This window comes from Ambystoma mexicanum, chromosome 6q (assembly GCF_040938575.1).
Source record: "Ambystoma mexicanum isolate Mex_15411 chromosome 6q, UKY_AmexF1_1, whole genome shotgun sequence".
Taxonomy (NCBI): Eukaryota; Metazoa; Chordata; class Amphibia; order Caudata; family Ambystomatidae; genus Ambystoma; species Ambystoma mexicanum.
This window is the reverse complement of record NC_090937.1, coordinates 118,962,560-118,976,911: the sequence shown is the minus strand read 5'-3', so window position 1 is coordinate 118,976,911 and position 14,352 is coordinate 118,962,560.

Below are 14,352 nucleotides of genomic sequence, written 5' to 3'. Positions count from 1 at the left end.
TCCCATGCCTACACAAAATACCAAACTGTTGGCATTGCCAATGCTTGTTGTTACATGTTTTTGTCATGTTTCAAGTGTTTATGGATCAGACTACTGATGCTTCTAGTTACTCACATGTGGCACAATATATTCCAACCCATTGGGCCTCCAAAATCGTATCCGGGTCCGGGTTCCCTGAATGGGGAATTACCGGGCCATTCCAAGTGTGGGAGGCCCGGTATTTCCTCCTTCAGGGAACCCGGGCCCGGTCCTTCCCCATTCCCATTTGAGCCCCTAGAGGGCTCAATGGGAATGGGGAGGAAGCTAACAACAGGCCCGTCAATTACAGGCCTGTTGTTAGCTCCCTGGTCCTCCCGCGGGACCCGCTATGGACGTCTGGAAAAACCAGACGTCCACAGCGGGTCCCGCAAGGGTACCTCGTAATAGTGTGGAGTGGGCTTAATGGTGCCGGCACCATTACCGGTGCTGTTAAACCCATTCCGCACTTCTCGTAATGAGGCCCATTATCTTTAAAGCTTTTGTGCCTTGGGCTTGTTAAGTTGGATTACTTGTAGGAAGGTGAAATCTGTTGGTTTGCTTTCAAGGATAAAACAGTTGTTCCCCTTTCTACAGAATTATTCAGTCTGTTTCCATTCAATGAGATTGTGTATAATGTTGTGTGGTAGTGCCCATTAGTTGGAAGGGCCAGAAGAAAATACCAAAATAAAGGTGCCCAAAACTAAACTCTCAATTGCCTGGGTGTTGGACTTAAAATAATATAGATGAACATTCACCCAAATTAACTAAAGTAAGTTCTGAAATGATCTAACAAGCCTGTTGGAGGCCTGCTTTCTGGTTTCCTATTCATGGTCCTTTTCCATCTCCTGTTCCATCAGTGAAGGTTCTTGGTGTCAAAATATCATCTTCACTGTCAGCTGTACCTTCAGATCAGCGCTATTTGTCTGAAAGGGTATTTCCAGTTAAATATCTTGCACACAATTCTTCCTTATCTCCCTGCTCACTTTCAGGCACCTGTGGTATCCTCTCTCGTCTTGTAGACCATGGACTACTGTAATGACTTAATGTTGGCACAGCCTCCTTACCTTTTGCAGCACCTGGAGGTCTTACAGAATTTCAGAGCAAGAGTTGTCACCTTGATGCCCAGACATGCCCACATCTCCTCAGTACTTCATCATCTTCACTGGATTCCTTTGGCCAAATGTGTTCAATTCAAGTCATGTTGCCAGGTCCACCGCGCTTTTTATGGCGGTGGAGCTGAATATCTATAGGCCAAATTTCCACCGCACATCCTGGTCCGGACACTTCGCTCTGCTGATTCTTCGCATATTGTTGTGCCCCGTTTCACGGCTTCTCGGATTGGTGGCTGCTCCTTTTCCATTCCTTTTCCTCTGAGATCGGTTAAGGTGTACCTCATTTTTCACAGTCTACTTAAAATGTATAATTTCTAGCCCTTTCTGTTGCTTCCTGTCTGCTTTCTAGCACCATGATGCCTTTGTTGGCAACCGTGCACTTTATAAGTGATGCTTAACATAACAAATATGCCTGTATTAACTCACATCAAGAAAACTATGCTATGGATAAGGGGAGACCTGTCTACATTTTGCCAAAATGTAAATTCAAGGAATGTGCATTGGAAAGTGTAGGAGGGGCAGGGCAGTAAAAGTTGTTAGCAAGTCATTTACCCGTACATGAAGGCGAATGGAAACAAGAAAGAATCAAACAATAGTTGCTGTATTTATATATTGAGACATTGAATCGATAAAAACAGAAAATAAATGGAGGTAGACAAGTATCAACTACCTCCTCTACGTGGTACCGTATTCAAGTCTGACCAGACGCCATTAAGTGTTGCTCTTCTTTCAACTGAAGGATATGGACTAAATATATATTAACACAAAGGAACAGTAAGAGGACAGCCGGAGACCAGCTCGAAACCTAATGTAAAGTACACTCTTTACTCTGAAGGACTCTACATTACTCCTGAAGCAGGTGGAGAACTGTGCAATCCCTGCACAAAGGGTCTTTCTTCTTGGTGCACAGAGAGGCCAAAATGGTGCCGCCCCGGAATCAATAGCCTGTCTGCCAGTTTGACTTGAAATTAGTGGGAGAGAAAGCCAGACAGCAGATGCTCCGATAGCCCTATGCCTTCCAGCAAGGCAAGCATATATTGAGGGAATTTGCAAATTGGCACACACACACAACACAGACTCACAGACAAATAAGGATACACATGGATCTGAAGTACTGTAGAAACAAGAGGACCCTGAGCATAGCGATGGGGGTGAACAATGCCCTCCTTTCAAAATAAACATTGCACTGAATAAAATAATCAACAGAAAGAGAACATAAAGTCAAACACTGTCTCGTGGTTTCATCCCCAGTTGCGTGTTTAAAGAGGAGACAGAGCTATAATGTAGATGCCACACATATAAAGAGCTCCCATAGTAGGAGAACCACAAAGGGACCAGTCGTAGTTAAAATGATAAACATCAGATTTAATAGAATTACGACCTAAAAAGTGATTAAATAGTGTGGTCCACAATACATATAATTCATAAACATTTTAACGGTCGCTACGTGATAAGCTAGGATTAGCTCATTGATTAGCTCAATTAGTATGTCAACAACTTGGTAACTCTGGTAACAGTACAGAGTATTAGCTAATACTCTGTACTGTTACCAGAGTTACCAAGTTGTTGACATACTAATTCTAATTATTGTAGGGTACGTTGCACTATTTGTAAAGCGTACCTCCTGATGTTGAGTGTATCCCTGTTTTTTGATACACTGTCAATGAGCTAATCCTAGCTTATCACGTAACGACTGTTTGATTTGTGTTAAAATGTTTATGAATTATATGTATTGTGGACCACACTATTTAATCACTTTTTAGGTCGTAATTCTATTAAATCTGATGTTTATCATTTTAACTACGACTGGTCCCTTTGTGGTTCTCCTACTATGGGAGCTCTTTATATGTGTGGCATCTACATTATAGCTCTGTCTCCTCTTTAAACACGGATCTTTGTCCTCCCGGACTTAGACAGAGTATACGTTGCTAACCTATCTCAGTCAAACGTATAGCGGGTTTCCTCCCCATTTAAGTTGTTCATCCCCAGTTGCTCCACAAGCCTGGATATCGTAAATAAGAAATGTGCAGCATACAAAATGTTATGAAGATTGTTCAGCAGAAATCATGGTAGGAGAACATGATGTTGGTATGTGCCTACTACGAGGTATCCTTTCTCTGAAATCATTACCGATTATGCTCATCTAGGACCTGTAAGGATATTTGGCGTGTTACAGCACAGAGTACAGCACTACTGCACAGGTAGCAAACAGCACAGAGTACAGCACTACTGCACATGTAGCAATTTTTTTTTGCAGCACCACCACAAGGGTGCGGTGCATTGCTATATGTGTTACCAGATTAACAAGCAAAGACAGGCTATTCAGTCAAAAACGATTTTAACATATAAGATGCAAATCTATTTTTACAGTTAAAAGCGCACGTGCACATTCAAAAATGCACACTATTTTTCACCTGAAATGCCTATGGTGCGAGAGACACATTTGAAAATTAATAACTAACATTACTTATAACTAACCTGACTAATGAAACTGAGGTTAACATAATCCACTAATAAAAATGTGTCTCCACTGCAGAATTAGGCCTATTCTGAAAGTGAACTTTTAAACGCACATCCATTTTTTTTTGTTTTCTCTGCTGCCCTGTTCACATAAATTCAGGAAGCAAAAGGGCTCGAAAGAACAGGAAATCAGTTGGTTACAAAGTATTACTATAAAAATGGGCCATTGTGTAGAGAAGGAGGAGATGGCATGATTGATTCTGATTGGAGCAGCGTCATAGCAAGTATCATGCTAGAGGGAGTGATCAGAGTTTTGCTGGGGGGAGTTTGAGGAGAGAGAAGGACAGTCAAGATTTGGCAGAGCTGGGAGAAGGACCTTTTTCCTGGCTGGAGCATTCCTATCTGCAAAAGCTGAGAATTCCAGGCAATGACCCTGGTTTGAGAAGGAAAGGCGCTCCTTTTCACTGGGGTTAATCTTCAAGGGAGCCACATTCAGAAAGAGAACAGCTGAAGAAAACTCGGCTGAACATATAAGGTAATCACATAAGTGTGGGAGCTGAGTGTGTACGAGAATATTCAGTCAGAGTAGGAAAGGAGATTCCGGTGCCTTAATCACATGTTAATGTTGCAAATTGTGTTCTGTTCTCCGCCACTATATTTTCAGTGTATCACAGACAATGCTGTTACTGTGCTATTTTATTTATTTCTGTAAAGAGTGAGATCGTGTTTAAATGCAACTTTTATAATACAGAAAAATATTTGAAAGCAGACGGGTGGTGTATTTTATATTTACCAATACAGTGCTGATGATGAGGGGAGATTTTTAAACAATGCAATTGTCATTTTAAGACAGATGTGTGCATGATCATATTCAGTATGGACAGTTGAGAGTGATTTTTTGTAGCATAGCTCGTTGGAGGTACATGAGCCAACGGGAAGAGGGACTCTCTGAACATAGTTCCCTACGGTATATAAGGTAGTGGAAATTACCACAAAATTACCACCTATAGCTCTCTGTCGTAAATAAGTCAGTGAGATCGCCCATGGTGGCACACTAACACTAACACTGAAAATGTGGTATTCCTAAAATGTAGGTCTGAGGTCTCTCTAGTGATTACACAAAAAATCTAAGCAAAGATAAGGGATTCTGGACATTGGGGCCACAAATAAAATAAGGGAATTATGCTCACCAAAATACCACCAACCACGCATACCAACCACACATACCAAATATGCATGTCTGGGTGCTGAAATAATGCATGTCCACTGTATTATTGTTGCACATGGCCCAATCTGAATACCAGGAGTGATTATTGCTAAGTTATTTTTCGGCGGTAATAAAATACCGTCAGGCCCCAAATCTCCACAAAGTACCCTACATATTTATGGTGCGTTGCAGGCCGGGAAAGTGATCATAGAGTACCTACTGGGCGTGGCAAGCGTGTCTCACACTGCCATTTGCACATTAAAGGGAACCCATTTTATAATAGCAGTGTGCCACTAAAAACGAATTTCAGAATGTCACAAAGGGAAACCACATTCTCAGATCTAGTGCAATATTTAGAGGCAAAGTTGTTTGCACATGGGAATTGGTCGTCGAATAGCACGTTAGAATGGAGTAACCGCATTCAGGGTGAGGTGCAGAAAGAAAAACTAGACAATATTTTTGCAGAAGGCAGCATAATTCAGGTCTGCCTTACAAGATTATTGAATGCAGCCGATAAAAGTGCAGAGAAAGACTGTTTAATACGGCTATGCGGCAAAATATGGTTTATTTTAAACAAGTCCCTACGAATGCAAGAGAATGATACTCAGCTAATTAACAGGTTAAAGACTGAATTAGATGGGCAAGTAAAAATCAGGAAATGTTGAGAGCAGAATTGGATGTATGCCAAAAAGACATGCAATTAAAATGCAGAGACTTTGATACTCAGTTATCCAAAAGCAAGAAACAATTTGAAGATAGTGAGCAAGAATTGGCACACTTAAAAGCCTTAGTGGATCACATTAGACCGGATAAAGATGAGGTTGTTTCAGAGATGCAGATTTTACAAAAAGAACATTGTGAAAAAGAAGGTGATCTCCAGAGTGCAGAACAAGAAATGATTAAAATGATTCAAGAAAGAGACAAGAGAAATAAAGAGTTCAATGAATGCCAAATGCAAATGTGCGACATGCAGGAGGTGATTAATAAGATGAATGGTGAAAACAACTATTTGCAAGATGAAGCCAACAGACTCCTTAAAAAGTGTAAGGACTTAGAACAGCAAATGTGCATTCCCAGGTCCCAGGAGAGGCGGCAGGGTACCACATTCAATGGAGTGGAGGTGAATTCTAGCTCTGCCCAAAGAGCTAGTGCTCCAGTGACTGGGCCGGTGACTGAACTTGGTTGCAGCGCCCTTGGGGGATTTGATACTCCCATTGGGGGCAGCCACCAATCTCATACACCTATAAACAGGATTGAATCACAAAATAGTGCAATTCCATGCATTGCAACAAGTAGCCCCATAAAAATAATGAAATCCATTAAAGCCCTGATCAAACCATTTAAAAAGGGAGGTGAATGCTGCATTGAGGATCACTTAGAAGCGGTGCATGACATTTTTAAAGCACTCCAGATACCTAAGGAACAGTACAGACAATATTTTCATTTAACTTTTGATGCCCCGACGGCCAGCATCATAAGGGGATTAAATGAACAGCAGAATATGACATGGCTGGAGTTTGAAAAAGAAATTAGGCGTCATTTTTCTCCTTTTCAGTCATTGCAGGAGGCAAAGAAAGTCGCGTACACAATTACTGCTGGACCTAATACATCTCCTCGCCAATTTTTACAAGACTTAAAAAGAGCATTTTCTCGCTTTGATGTATCTTTTGACTCAAATTCCAATGAGTTTAAAACTGCATACTTCTATGGGCTACAGAAAGACATCATATCCCAATTGGTCCGTGAATTTGACCGTGACAAGTCCCTTGAATGGATTGTACATCAAAGCACAAAACTATATGAGGTACTCTATTGTCAGGGTAGAGAAAGTGATAAAATGAAAGATACTAGACCTAAATCTGAAGAACCCTCAGCCACAGTAATGGAAATCAGGTCAGCCAAAATGTCCCTTGAGTCTGCTCAAAGCCAAGGTAAAAATAATGTGACACCTGAACAAAGGGGTAATCAACAAAGATCGCCATTTCCTGTACCAATGTTCCAATCACATGATCCTAGTAATAGAGAGAGCTACATCAGCCCTAGGTATTTAGGGGACAGACCCCGGGTAGGATACCGGCCTGATATGGCAGGTATGAACAATAACCAGAGACAAAATCAAGATCAAAGAAATGATGGTCCCTACCAGCCTTTGGGGACACAGAGCAGATTTGATCCCAGCACCATGATATACGGTAATCAGGATAGGCCCCGATATGTGGATCGATTTACTGATAATAGAAATCAACCTAGGGGCCAGTACCCACAATCTGAGAGACAGGACATGAGGCAAAACGTGAACTACAATCCACGCCAGTACAATGATTCCCCACCAGGGGACTATAATCAAAGGATGGGTGCAACCCGCTCCCCTCCACAAATGAATCAAGAGTTCAGAAACCATCCCAACCGACATCAATCACCTGAGAGGTATCAGAATAGATCCAATCAGGGGGAAAACAACCAATATCGACCTAGGCCACAGAAAGAGGATCCTAGAGAGATGGAAAGGTTCCAGTGCCTTGAGGCCCAAGTGAAAATGTTAGCTGAGCAAATAGGAAAGCTCTATACAGCGCAAAAACAACCTTCCAAAGAGGGGGCTGATGGCCATAGCAATGACCGGGGGGCTTCCGAAAAGTGACTAAGTACTCATGATAACTGCAATGCCAAAATGACAGATTGCTCTGATATAATTTTGCATAATGACTCTGAGATGCCTAATGGATTAAAAATGAAAGTGCCCGTAAATGAACTTGTGACAGAAAGTGCAAATACTTCTAAAAAAGAGGTACGATTTAACCTAGAGCTAAATAAAACAGTAAAGATTTGCACAAATGAAAAAGAAACATTAGGAATTCCAAAAGAACAAAGGGACAGATTTAAGAAAAATGATTCATGCATGGGGAATACCAGTGAACAGGGAGTAAGTGGGGATGCTATAGCTCCTTCCCTGGGCAAGCAAAACAATGACCAAACACAGACAGAAAAAGGAAATACTCAAAAGGAGGGTACAAGTCAATCACCTGAAGAATTCTTTGAGCCACATATTTTTGAAGAGGCTGAAAGGGCTGGTATCACACTAAATGATCACAAATGCACAGAATTAAAAAATGACGAATTGCTGAATGATGTTGTTACACATGTTCAGTTGGAGGATTGTAATGTGGTCTCTGATGTTACCCAGATGGATGGGCGAACAGTGGCCACACTCCAAAAAACCTCTGAACATGGAGAAATGAATAAAATCTCTCGCACAGAAATGGGTAAAAAGGAGGGAAAAATGTCTTTTCATTTACCAATGTGCTTAGCCAAAAGTGAAAAAGACCTGAGAAAGGTGAGCCCTGAAATCAGTAAGAATTCACATTTCTTATGTGTATTAGAGGAAGTTGAGGACAGATATTATGCACCCATCACTGTAGAAGAAAAATGCCACACCTTTGCTATGATTGACACTGGCGCACAGGCCACAATTATGTCCAAGGAGCTGGTAAAGAGTATCAATGAAGGGAGACCTCCACAGAGTCAGATCACAGTGAAGGAAAATCAAGGCCCAGTGCATAACTTTAATGGGGAGGAGGTGCCCATCATAGGTGTAACTGAGGTTGACATAAACATAGGAAAGCACAGAATGAAACAAGAGGTATTGATCACATCTATTTGTGAAATTCCATTTCTGATGGGGACAGATTGCCTGAAAAGATTGTCTCCTCTCATAGATGGGGTGAATGGAGTGCTGTGGTCCTTAACCAAAAAACCATTGAGGCCTAAGAAACTAAAATCACAAAACAGCAATATAAATGAATGTCACACCGTTGCCAAAACAAATGATGCTGTGGAGGTATATCTCCAGAATAGCTGCATACCTAGTGTCACTGTCATATTAATGTGTCAAGACAAAATGCAGAGCGACAATGAAAAACTACCTGTACAAATATACTTGGACCCAAGGAAAGATTGGCAGACTGCCATAGATGAGCACACATTACGTTTTTATTTAAAAGAGAAAACGTGCAAACAGAATATTGTTCCTAAAACAGATTCAGAAAAACACATTACCACTCTGGCAGAAATACACATGGAAGATGAGCAACCATGGGTTCATGTTGGTATAAATGACTATTTTAAAACAATAAAAGCCACTTTAGCGCTTGAACATGAAAGGAGTTTCATTAATGAGAAATTGTTGCAAAAAATAATGGAGAGGGAAGAAATCCCGAAATTTAGGATTAAAAACCAATATGTTTCTGGGTTGGACAGTCCAGACTTTGAAAACCGAATTGCAGGCAGATGCATGCTTAAAATTAGCATTGGGCAGAAAACAATTTACCATAATGTATGGATAGTGAGTGGAGCACAAAATGAATTTTACATGGGCAATGACATCATGCACAGAATGTGTATGGTGTTAGATTTCCTTAATCAAAAAATATGGTCACGCCTAGGTGGTCCGGCACCTGAATTTGAATACATTCCATTGGTAGACATTGGTGAAGGATCTGTAAAAATCATGGTAAATAATAAAGGTTGTCAGGATATTCATTTAGAGGAAAACTCCCCATTAGGAATGGCCATACAAAAATCACATTATACGGCAGATTTAAATAACATGGTGATTGGGAATATTCCTGAAAAATATGTAGATGCCAAGGGCGAGTTGCCAGAACACCTGGACTCTCAGCCCAAAGGAATATTTAAATTTCATTCTGTGTATCCTTATGATTCAAATGAGACAGTGTGCTGCCATCAAGAGGATTGCATAATATTTAATTTAAATGAAAATGAAACAGAAAATCAGCCCATTGAAGTGGAAGCTGATGTGCCAAAATATTTAAAAGTGGCAGCTTTACAAAAAGACACAGCCACACAGTTAGAGGAAAGCGCCGAGATTCCCTTACCAGAAGATTTTCCAGAATTTTCCAAAATGGTAGAAGAGCAGATCTCCTTAGCGGATGCATGTGAAAGCAATGAAGAGAGGGACAATCTGAGGGAGATATTTATGGAGTTTAAGGATGTATTTGCAAAAGATGCTTATGATTGTGGTTTAACTGATTTACATGTGGCCACACTACCAGAAGGGTGTAGCAGAAACCCAGTGTTTGTACGCCAGTATAGACTACCGCTGGCATGTTTAGAATCATTGGCAGAGATTATTAAAAATTTGGAATCGCGGGGAATCATCAGGCCCATTCATAGCACATCCAATACACCTATTTTAGGTGTGTTAAAGCCAAATGGTCAATGGCGGCTGTGTGCAGACTTGAGAGAGTTAAATAAAAGAGTACCAATATCTAGATGGCCACTGCCATTCATTGATCAGGGCCTAGCTCAGGTACATGGTTCAAATGTATTTACCACATTAGATCTCACCTCTGGATATTGGTGCGTGCCATTGGCAGAGGAGATACAACATTTATTTTCCTTTACATTTGACGGGACTCAATATGCCTGGCTTAGAGCTCCGTTCGGGTACATCAATAGTGGGAGTGAATTTGGCATATTTTTGAGAAAGGCCATGCCAGATGCAGCGGAAAGAGGAACAATAGTTTATGTGGACGATGTCCTGATAAAAAATGAAAGCCTGAAAAGCCATTTTGATGAAATAAGACATGTACTTGGCCAATTGCAGAAAGCAGGTGCCAAAGTATCTTTGCAAAAAGCACGATGGTGCAAGAAAAAAGTGAACTTTCTAGGGCATGAAGTGACTGAACATGGGCTAAATCCACAAAAGAAGAAAATAGAGGCCATACAAAGATTAAAAGATCCTAAAAATGTGAAAGGAGTAAAAAGTTTATTAGGGATGACAGGCTATAACAGAAAGTTAATTGAAAATTATGCAGAAATCACTCAACCATTGACTAAACTGCTTAAACTGAATGCTTCCTGGAAATGGGAAAAAGGGCAGTCTGATGCAGTGGCTAAATTAAAGGAATGTCTTGTAAAGGCACCATGTTTAGCATACCCCATAAAGGACAGGGATTTCTTTATATAAATAGGTTTTTCTGAACATTGTATGTCAGCAGTGTTATCACAAAAACACGATTTGAATCACAAAACCATTGCATATGCAAGTAAGGCATTTTCCCAAGTTGAAATGAAATTTAATGAATGTGAAAAGGCCCTATTAACCACTGTGTGGGCGCTACAACATTTCCGCCCCATTGTTCAGGGAGAAAAGGTAATTATTGAAACAAATCATCAACCTTTGCAATTTTTAGAGAGTAAAAGAATTAGATCAGGTAATCTAGCGCAATCCAGAATCACTTCATGGACGCTAGCATTACAAGGTTTTCCCGTAGAAGTGAGATATGGACAAAATAAAAAGAACACAATTGCTCAAGGGTTAGCTGACTTACATGACTGTGCAGCTGAACAAATACCAAATGAAATGGAAGTAGAAACTAGTTTGCAGGAATTTGAACAATCACCACACAAAGCTTTTGATGAAAAAACATGCAAGGATTTGCCAACTGTATATGTGGATGGTTGTGCTTTTCACATTGAAAATGACAATAATAAACAGTTAGTGGCAGGAATAGGAAATGTCTGGTTGAAATGTGAAGGTGTCCCCAGTATAGGGATGAGGATTGGAGATAGGAGCAGTCAGGTGGCGGAATTGGCAGCCATTTATAAAGCAATTGCTACTGCAGTTGATAAAAAGTTCAGTGAAATTGTCCTGGTGACTGATTCTGACTATGCACGGAATAGCTTTGTGGAGTATTTGCCTGGTTGGAAAGCAAGAGGCATGGTTACATATAACAAAAAGCCACTTAAGCATGGAAAAATGATACAAGCCATAGACAAATTGGTGTCAGAGAATGAGTTAACAATATACTGGAGAAAAATTTGTGGGCATTTAAAAACACCAGGAGAGGATAAGGAGGGAAATGATAAGGCAGACCACCTGGCTAAGATTGGGGCTGTGATGGGAGAATTGCTACCTATTGATTATTTAATGGGTGAAATACAAATTGATGCAGTCACACGTTCTAAAGCACCAAAGGAGGTAGATCAACCGGTGGTGCAGTGGAGTCATGACACGCCAGACCAAGATTTGATTGAGGCACAAAAGAATGATCAAATTTTGGGAATCTATTATAATCATTTGATAGATCCCGAACAAAATCCTTTAACAGAAAATGATTGTATGGGAAAAGAAGAGTTGAGGGTGCTATTAAAGAACAAAACACGAATTAGATTACAGGATGGACTCATGATTAGAGAGTCCATAACAGGACAAATACAGTGGGTAGTACCCCTTTCATTCAGAGGACTAATGCTACACCATGCACATGATGCCATAACTGCAGGCCATAGAGGTTCACAAAAAACATTAGAAATACTAAAAGATTATGCTTACTGGCCACATATGTCCCAAGATGTGGAATTATATACTAGAGGATGTCTAGTATGCGCCCAATTTAAACCTGCTTCACCAATGCATAGAGCACCATTGATGAAAAGAGGCCTAACTCTCCCATGGTCAGATTTGCAAATAGACTATGTAGGTCCTTTAAAAAGCAGGGGACACCGTTATATTTTGAGTGTGGTATGTTTGATGTCGAAGTGGATTGAATGCTTTCCTGCACCAGATTGTAGTGCGCAAACAGCAGCCACATTGCTGGTGAACCATGTGTTCTCAAGGTTTGGGTTGCCACAAAGAATTGAGTCAGACAGAGGAAGTCATTTCACAAGTACTCTAATGAGTAAGGTATGGCAAATACTAGGTGTGAAAAGGAAACTACATATCGCATATCGGGCGGCGTCTTCAGGTACAGTTGAAAGAAGCAATAGGTCTGTTGTGGCAGAAGCAGGTTCCAGCTGGGATTTACGTTTACCGTTGGTTTTGATGGCAATCAGGTCGACTCCTGCCAAAGCAACAGGTGTTAGCCCCCATGAGGTCTTGACAGGTAGGAAAATGGTGTTACCACAACACCTACTATACAGAACACATGAGCAAACCCTTGTGAGTGCATCCACAGTTCATGAATATATTGATGAACTGAGGAGGCATTTGCAACATGCATTTGCTTTTGTGCAGAGAAATCTGGGAAGAGCTGCTGACAGTGAAAAATCTTATTATGATAAAAAGACATCAGTAAAGGAATACAGTGTAGGGGATCAGGTGTACAAGTTTCATTTTGGAAAAAGTAAACAGAAAAATGCTAAATTTCTAGCAGCCTGGCAGGGGCCATTTCGAATTATAGATAAGGTCTCTCCTGTGGTTCATAAAATTTTGAAAAATGAAGGTGAGACGGCGATAGAGCAGTTTGTCCATGTAAATCAAATCAAACTATGCCATCCCAGACATGAGATCAGGCAGCTTGAGCATGTAGAAACAGATAAAGTCCCTTGAACACAAAAAGAGAAAATAAATGGGTACAATCAGGAGGCAGTGACAAAGGAGTTAAAAAAGTTGATTGTTATAATGGCACATAAACACTGTAATATATGTAAAAATATATAATATAAAATAAATAAATAAATAAATGCACATATAACGGAAGCTCATGGTTGGTGTGCAGAGAGAAAATGTATTAAATATTGAATGCTGTTTATGTGTGCTTGTTTTCTTTTAACTTGTGTTTAATTTCTGAAAAAAAAAACGAAATATTTTTACCAAGCATGTTTTATTTTTGGCAAAAGGGTGAAGTTAGTATTGTGCTATGTACTTAATTTGTTTATTTTCTATTTGATTTAGAAAATTAACATTATTTGGTCGGAGGTTCCGGGATCAGAGGCCACGGGAGACGATGGAGTCCTGGAGTCCCCTGGATGAAGACCAAAAGATGCCTGCCTCCAGGTGGAGGTGAAGACAAGATAACCAGAATGCTAAAAAAGATGACTCCTATGGATCTAAGATTGCCAAGATGAAAGTTTACTCGAATGAACCAAATAACATCGCTGGTCGGGACATATCAGAGGCAGACAAGAGTGCTGACATATGGAGTGCCACGTATTTATTATTTTAATTATTTATTTTAATTTGTTATATTAATTATTTGTTTTGGTTAGTTGTTTTATTTCATTGTTTTTAATTGACTTGAAAAATCTAAACTTAGAGTAATGCCAGTTCCACTGAGAAGGCAAATGTAGAACATTTTGTAAACTAATGAACTCAGATGAATACTGTATTGATTGCAACTTTTTCATTGATGCACATGAATATTCATTTTATTGGATTGCTATATTGTGAAAAGAAGAAAAAGAACAAATTGTTTTTAGGAATTGGCTTGGATCGTAGCCAGATTCTAAAAACAAAATGAGGGTATGTAAGGATATTTGGCGTGTTATAGCACAGAGTACAGCACTACTGCACAGGTAGCAAACAGCACAGAGTACAGCACTACTGCACAGGTAGCAAATTTTTTTTGCAGCACCACCACAAGGGTGCGGTGCATTGCTATATGTGTTACCAGATTAACAAGGAAAGACAGGCTATTCAGTCAAAAACGATTTTAACATATAAGATGCAAATCTATTTTTACAGTTAAAAGCACACGTGCTCATTCAAAAATGCACACTATTTTTCACCTGAAATGCCTATGGTGCGAGAGACAC